The sequence below is a fragment of the Rhincodon typus genome, chromosome 21 (assembly GCF_021869965.1).
Source record: "Rhincodon typus isolate 14 chromosome 21, sRhiTyp1.1, whole genome shotgun sequence".
Taxonomy (NCBI): Eukaryota; Metazoa; Chordata; class Chondrichthyes; order Orectolobiformes; family Rhincodontidae; genus Rhincodon; species Rhincodon typus.
Genome location: NC_063352.1, coordinates 45,136,745 through 45,145,594, shown reverse-complemented (window position 1 = coordinate 45,145,594; position 8,850 = coordinate 45,136,745).

The following is an 8,850-nucleotide window of genomic DNA, read 5'->3' as shown; positions in this document are numbered from 1 at the left end:
TCCCAGAGATGAGGGGTTTGTTGTATGAAGAGAGATTGAACAGTTTAGGCCTATATTTTCTGGAATTTAGAAGAATGAGGGAAGATCACATTGAAGTATTCAAGATGATAAAAGGTACAAATAAAATAGACGTGGAGCAGATGCTCCCTCTTGTGGGGCATTCTAGGACAAGGGGTTATAGTCTTAGGACAAGGGGTAGCAAATTTAAAACAGAGTTGAGGAGAAACTACTTCTCCCAAAGGGTTATGAATCTGTGGAATTCACTACCCCAAAGTGCGGTGGATGATGGGACAGTGAGTAAATTTAAGGAGAAGTTAGACAGACTTTTAATTGGTAATGAGTTGAAGGGTTATGGGGAGAAGGCAGGAAAATGGGGTTGAGGAGCATATCAGCCATGATCGAATGGCAGAGAAACTTCAATGGCCTGAATGGCCTAATTCTGCCTCTATATCTTATGAACTTATGAAATTCATAGTTTTAAACACTTCTACCTTGGCAGTAAACTGATTAACAACTGCAATCAGGGAATCTGTATTCTATGAGGTCCAGCTGGCTGACCTTGTACAATCACTACAGTCACCTCATCAAAAACTCAATCAGGTTGGTGAGACACAATTCCCCATGCACAAAGCCACGTTGACTATACCTAATCAGTCCTTGCCTTTACAAATGCATGTAAATCCTGCCCCTCAGAATATCCTCCGACAACTTACCCATCACTACATAAGGCTCTCCGGTCTATAGTTACCTGGCTTTTCCTTATAGCCTTCCACTTTAGCCAACCTCCAGTCTTCTGGCACCTTATCTGCGGCTGCCAATGATACAAATATCTCATCAAGTGGCCCAGTAATCTCTTCTCTAGCTTAATATTTGTTGATGTGGTATCAGCTTCATTGCCAATGCCAGTATTTGTTGCAGGCCCTTACTGCTTTTGAGTGGGTGATGAGCCGCAGTCAGTTTGGTGTAAATACATCACAGCTGTAAGACAGGCAGCTCCAGCAACATTGAAGGAGGGGAACCTGCAGGTGGTGCTGTTCCCATATATCTGCTGCTCATGCTGTTATCGATGGTAGAGCTCATAGGTTTGGAAGGTGGTCCCAGAGGACCCTGGGAGAGTTGCTGCAGTACACCTCGTAGACAGTACACACTACTGTGGTGCAGGGAACGAATGTTTGAAGGTGGTGGATGGGGTGATCATCAAGTGGACTGTATTCCATTACACTCCGACCAGTACCACAGATTGAATGCAGGCTATGGGGTATCAGGAGGCAAGTTACTTCCTGCAGAATTCCCATCCTCTGATCCGCTCTCACAGTTATAATATTTGTCTAACTAGCCCAGATAAGCTTTTGGGAGAAGTCAAAATACAAATAGCATACAGAGAATGAATAGTGGAAGGTAAAAGATAATTCCTGTGGAAAGTGGAGGAGAGAAGCAAATTGCAAATGATTCTTTAGCAACATTTTGATGATCAGAAAGAACCAGAACTAGATAAATACAGTACACCTTAAAGGCTGCGACCCCTGGTAATCGACCAGTCACCCCACTGGGAACAGTTTCTCCTTATTTACTCCAGCTAAACCCCTCGTGATTGTAAACATCTCTATCAAATTTCACCTGGGCCTTTTTTGTTCAAAGAAAAACAAATCCAGATTCATTCAATCTATCCACATAACTATAACCTTTATCCTAGAAGCCAGAGTAAACATCTCATTCGTATCCCTTCCAAAGTCTTCATATCAAGTGTTGCCCTGTTCTTTTTATTGTTGGGTACAAGAGCAGTCAATGGTGAAATTCATAGCAATTTTTTGGCAAAGAATGCTGATACAATACACAATAAAGTTAATGATAATTATAACGCACAAAAATTGACGCTAGTATAATTACAACTCAGTGGTGGAATGTATGTTTTCTGATTATAGTTTTCTACTGTCACAGAGGTATTATTCTCTATAATATATACTTGCTATATTTAACTCAACTTTTCAACAGTATGTGAGTGCCAACTTAAAAATAAATCTAACAATAGGGCAGACCAAATTGCATGTTTAAATACTGTAATCTGATACAGGAAATATAAATCTCTTTGGTAGTGATAGAAAACTTTTGTTCTTAATGATTACCTTCAGTGCACAAATACAAATGTCAAGAAATTAACAATAAAATAACACATTAAAGCATCTTACAACTCTAAACTGGACTAGCCTGATGGACCAAACTGATCTTGTTGTGACGCTGCATTTTATGACATTTCTAAATATCACCAAGTCCAAATAAAACACAGACCAATAGGAAAGAATTGGTTAATGGAAATAAACTAAAACTGGATGCCAGTAGTAGGAAATTAACTTCACTCTTTGGATAACTCACAGTGCAAGTTTCAACAAAAGGTCTGAAGTAAAATGATGCTCAAATCTTTTGTTGCATCCATCCACTCATTGGACATGAAAAATAAGTGATACATTTTTCAGTTTTAATTTTCATTTTAACCATGTATACCGAAAACCAATACCATTACCTATAAAAAGAGTTTTAAAAAAATATTCATTGACAGATATGAGAGTACCACTGCCACTTATTGCCGATCTCTAATTGCCCAGAGGGCAGTGAGTAGTCAACCACATTGCTCAGAGTCTGGGGTCATGTTTAGGCCAGTAAACTGGATAAGGACAGTGGATTTCCTTCCCTAAAGGACATTAGTGAACGAGATGGGTTCTTATGACAAGATCGCTCGCTCTCTATTTCAGATTTTTTAAAAATTGAATTCAAAGTTCACCATCTGCCATGGTGGGATTTGAACCCATGTCCCCAGGACATTAGCCTGGGGTTCTGGATTGCAAGTCCAGTGAAATTATGATAATGCCACTGCTTCCCTGCATGTTGTCTAAATTGTAATTCTTCTTCTCATTTTGACATTTTGTTGGAAAAAAGTAGGCCAGAGCACATGTGCACATTACATAACCTATAATGGAAGCCAGCTGTCCAGCCCAATTATGCCTCACTAGCAGATTCTAATCGCTTTCTTCAATCTGTACCTCTTGATAAGCATCTACTAACTGTCAATGTTGAACTACCTGTTTCTTCCAAAGGAGCAGCATGGAAAATCTGCGCAGCATCCATCGTCAATTTTTAAAGCCCTATCTGCCGCGTTCTGAAAAGATGCATCAGAGGTTTTCAGTGTGAGTTTATCTGGGTATGGACGAATGTAGGTGTTTAAGTGGTAAGGGAAGAGCACGAAAGCTGGGTAGAATTAAAGCTGCAAAGGGTGGACAGAGTGGTAGCTTATCAACCAGCTGCTGTGGTTTTGGAAGAGTCAGAGTGATTGGAGTGTTGGGAGGGCAGTGTCAGCGAGAAAACAAACATAGAGGCAGGGTGGTATCAGCTGTATCACCATCTAGGAGTTAGGTCTGAGAGGAGAAGAAATTACATCACTCAAAGGTTGTGAATCTTTTAAATTCTCTACCCCATTGGGCTGTGAATAAATCCTTACAATGTGGAAGCAGGCCATTCGGCCAATCGGGTCTACACCGTTCCTCCAAAAAGAGCATCCCAACTAGACCCACTCCCTACCCCATCCCTGTAACACTGCATTTCCCATGGCTAATCCACTCAACCTACACATCTCTTGACACTATGGGCAATTTAGCATGACCAATCCACCTAATCTTTGGACTGTGGGAGGAAACTGGAGCAGACACAGGGAGAACGTGCAAACTCCACATGACAGTTGTCTGAGGTTGGAATTGAACCTGGTCCCTGGAGCTGTGAGGCAGCAGTGCTAACCACCGAGCCACCATGCCATCCTGCTGAGGCTGAGGTCGACAGATTTGAGATCTCAGGGAATCAAGGGTACAAAGTATGGCTGGAGTTGAACATCAGTCATGATTGGATTGAGTGTGAATGCAGGTTCAGGGGCTTGTTTGGTTCACTACTGTTCCCGTTTCTTACGTATTCTTCGATTGCAAGTGAGAACTTGGAGCCTGTGTGCACTGTATAATTTTAAGGTTCCCACTCACTTCGAAGTTTCCAAATGCAAATATAGAAATGAAGTTATAACTCCAGAACTATATACAGATTTTTCCAAATGTTTTTCCCAAAATTCCACGCCCATCGATAACTTTTGAATTATACTTACAATAAATCCACCAGAAAATACAAGATCACACATAACAAATTACACATTTGTGTTTAAAGGAAATCAATGTAATATTGTGAAGTAGGAAGGTGAGGTCTCCTGAAGGAGGCTGTGCGCACAGCAGAAAATTATAACTCAGGTTTATGATTCAAGATGGTCTCTGGGCATTCAGGTCTATAAGGAGCTTCTCACCTTCATCTCTAGCTTTGGCTATCTGCTGATATCATTTGCTCTTTCACCCCCTGCTTTTATCCTCTCTTCAAGTGGTTGAAATACCAAATAATGGATGCATTTTAGCCCTAAAGACAAGTTAACTGCTAGCTTAAACCACCATGACCTATCCCTTGACCAAACCCTTACTAGTCATGTCTGAAATAAGAACAAAAGCACTGAAAAATCTCAGCGGTGTTATGATCCCTGCTGATAATAACTTTGGACAAGTCAAATCCCAAAGTGAAATCTGGCTTGATAGTTCATAAGTTTAATTTTTTTAGCTGCAATGGTGGTTAATTACTGAACATGTTCACACAAGGCTGCCAATGTGATTTTTTTAAAGTAAACACGTTTATTACACAAAAGCAAATCAAAAAAAAGTTTAGAAAGGAAATGTACAGCAAAAATAACACTTTAACCTTTCCAGATGCTTGATCCAGTGAAATATGACTCCTATTTTAACTCCTTAATGTCTTATTTGACTCTTTCTAGTTTTGTTGGCTTAAACCTCATTTTAGTTCCGCCAGTTTGAACACCTTACACACTTGAAGACTTAGCAAAGCCTCACCACCTGGATATTCTACAAATTACATTCTCCCAGTCTGGAGATTTCCACACAGGTAACAGGCTGTCGTTCTGCTGGAAATAAACTGATCTCCTGAACTAGACTCAAATCACTAACGGTTGCTGGTCTTTTTCTTCCGTATGTCATAAAAGTTCCAATTTGTAAACACAATCAATTATGCTCCTGGGGGAGGTGATAGCCTAGAGTTATTGTCATTAGACCAATAATCCAGAGACCCATGTTCTCGGGACCTGGATTCAAATTCCATCACATCAGATGGACACCCTGCCTCACCCTGCTTGGCTGATGAATCAATATCATGTTGAACACACTGAGTGTGGAAAGAGCTCAGAATGTACTCTGGGTGGGGACTTCAATGTCCACCACTAAGGGTGGCTCAGTAGCTGCGCTGCTGACCGAACTGGTTGAATCCTAAAGGGCGTAGCTGCCAGACTGGTCTGTGGCAGGTGATAGTAAAAAAAAATACTTGACTTCAATCTTACTAACCTGCAGCCACAAATACATCCGTCCACGACAGTATGAATAAGAATGACTACCACACAGTCCTTGTGGAGATGAAGTCGCATTGTCACTCTGAGAATACACTCCATTGTGTTGTGTCGCACAATCACCACGCTAAATGGAATAGATTTCAAACAGATCTAGCAACTCAAGACTGGGCATCCATAAAGTGCTATGGGCCATTAGCAAGCTGCAGAATTGTACTCCAACACATTTATGACCTCATGGAAAGGCATATCCTTCACTTTACCATTACTATCAAGATGGAGGATCAATCCTAACTCAGTTTAGAGTGCAGGAGACATTCCCGGAAGCAGCACCAGACTAGAACCAATGGATCAGATCTAAGCTCTGCAGTCCTGCCACATCCAGTCGTGGATGGTGCCGGACAATTAAACAACTCACTGGAGGAGGTGGCTCCACAAACCTCTCCATCAATGCAAAAGATAAGGCCAAACCATTTGCAACAACCTTCAGCTAGAAATACTGAGTGGATGATCCATCTCAGCCTCCACCAGAGGTCACCAGCACCAACGATACCAATATTCAGCCAATTTAATTTTCTCCTTGTGATATCAACAAATGGTTGGAGATTCTGGCTACTGTAAAAGCAATGAGTCCTGACAACATTCCATGAATAGTGCTGAAGTGCTTCAGAACTTGCTGCATCCCAGGACAGCTACAACGTAGTCAACATGGAAAATTGCCCAGGTTTGTCCTACACACAAAAAGCAGTACAAATCCAAACTTGCCAATTACTGTCCCATCAGTCTAGTCATGATCATCAGTTAAATGATGAAAAGTGCTATCAACATGGGTCCCAACATGAACAACTGAGATGAATTTCAGAGATAAGGTGAGAATGAACCTGAACCAAAGATCCACTACCCACCATGAACAGGAACAATGTCATATACAAGATTCCCTGCAAAGACTGCGACAAACATTACATTGGACAGACAGGAAGGAAATTAACCACAAGGGTACACAAACATCAACTGGCAACAAAAAGACACAACCAATATTCACTCATCATCATCCACATGGATAAGGAAAACCACCAATTCGATTGGGACAACACCAGGATCCTGGGACAGGCGAAGTAGAGACAAGCATGGGAATTCCTAGAGGCCTGGTTCTCCACTAAGAAGGCCATCAATAAACACATAGAGCTAGACCCCATATACACTCCATTGTGAAGGAAAATTGGAAGTGAGGTAATCCAGCTCAACGGACACCAGAGTTTAAATACCAGGTGGGAAAACACAACGGCGCTTCATCGGAGGCTGCACTGATGATGTTACCCAGCAGGGTAATGAAACGTCTGCCGAACAACGAACCAGCTCGACGAGCCAACCAACCACAACATCCACAACCTGAGCTACAAATCTACTCTAAAACCTTAGTGGGAATGTTTGCTGATGACTGCACAGTGTTCAGCACCATTCGTGACTCTTCAGATACTGAAGCAGTCGAGGTCTAAATGCAGTAAGTGCTGGACAAAATCCAGGTTTGGGATGACAAGTGGCAAGTAACAGTCATGACACATAAATGCCTAGGCAATGACCATCTACAACAAGAGACAATCGAGCCATCACCCCTTGACATTCAAATGGCATTACTATTGGTGAATCCCCAACTATCAACTTCCTGGGGGGTTATCGTTGACCAGAAACTGAACTAGCCATGTAGATACATGAGCAGGTCAGAGTCCAGGAATCCTGCAGCGAGTAACTCACCACCTGATTCTCCAAAGCCTGTCCATCTTCTACAAGGCACAAAGGAGTGTGACTGAATACTCTCAAACAATACTCGAAATCCAAATCAATATCAAGGATAAAGCAGGCCACTTGATTAGCACAAGTTCCCTCCAGGTCTCTCACCATCCTGACAGGGAAACACAAATGGCACCTACACCAAATGGATTGCAGTTGTTCAAATCAGCTCATCACTACCACTTTCTTAAGGAAAACTGGGGATGGGCAATGCTCGCCCAGCCAGTAACAACTACATCCCATGAATAAAAAAAAAAAAAAAATCAATCCTGCAGGCACTTAAATGAAGTCACATGCTTTCTTAGAAGTGATGCATTAACTTTGCCATTCCAAATGACTTTCTGACCACTTAAAAGAAACAGTTATATTGACAGAACTGAAAACAAAATCTGTGTCTGTTTTAAAAATCTAATTTGTCAAATGATAATGTAGATATTATATGCTTTTACCAGAGGAGGCCAGACATCATCGATGATGTGAAATCCACCAAATGTGTCTACACTCCCCAGGGAACTCAAGATCCTTTTTTCAAATTTGGCTCCAAATTCCCAGAACCTCAGGACATCGAGACTGCACTTCTGCAATGGACCACACGATATTAGACCAGAAAATTCAAGTGCTGCTCGCTGATCTGCTTGAGGCTTATAGATTAAGTAACGTCGATAGGGTTACAGCCGTTCTTCCACCACTGCTGAGTCTGTGACTATCCAAAAGTCTGGTTTTCACCTTCAGGCACTGAGGTACCAACACTTACAATCTCATGATTGGGCTCCAAAATCTCAGTATCTTTCACAGACATCAAGAAAAAGGTGCCTTATGTACTTTGCTATGGCCTGCTCCTCCCTCAATGGATCAAGGAGACGGAGTTTGTTTGGTGTAAGTTAGCTGCTGCATGTCCAAAGTGGAGATGACCTAAGTTTTGAAAAGTACTATATAAACTAAGTCTTTCTCTTTCCTTAACCTCCCTTTAACTATTTGAAACAGAGAAAAAAGTGAAAATCCAACCTGGGTCAGCTACTTGTTTCTTCTTGGAACGCTGAATAATTTGGTTTTCATTGGTCATTTTCACATCCTGATCTTCCACTTGGTTACTATACAAGAATAATTCAATAAAACATCAGTGAATATGTTCAATGGTTTAACAGGGATATGCTGCTTTTTTGAACTGAAAACAACAAATGCTGGAGATCACAGTGGGTCAGGCAGCATCCATTGAGAGACAGCAAGTTAACGTTTTGCATCTAGATGGCTATTCATCAGAGCTTTCTCAGCTTATGGTGCTTTTTTCCTGATCTCTTCACAAAAGCCGAAGCATATCCAGTTACTGGCATCATAATTGGCACAGAACCTCAGTCAATGTTTAAACAAAATTACAAGGATCACGGTCGCGGCTCATTTTATTTCCCTTCTTTTTTATGAATTATGCAAAGTGAAGTATAAAGTCTCTCTGCCTGCACTACAAGTACAAATGCACATTTAAAACAGGCAAGTATATTTCTAGGATTGTTACAGTATCAGGAAATAATGGCTGTCCTAAATAAAATAACTGCCAGCAAATGACTCAGATTACCAGAAATACTCATGCTACTGTCAGAATTAATTCCACTGGTGAATATCACACACTTTATTATTTTTGCACT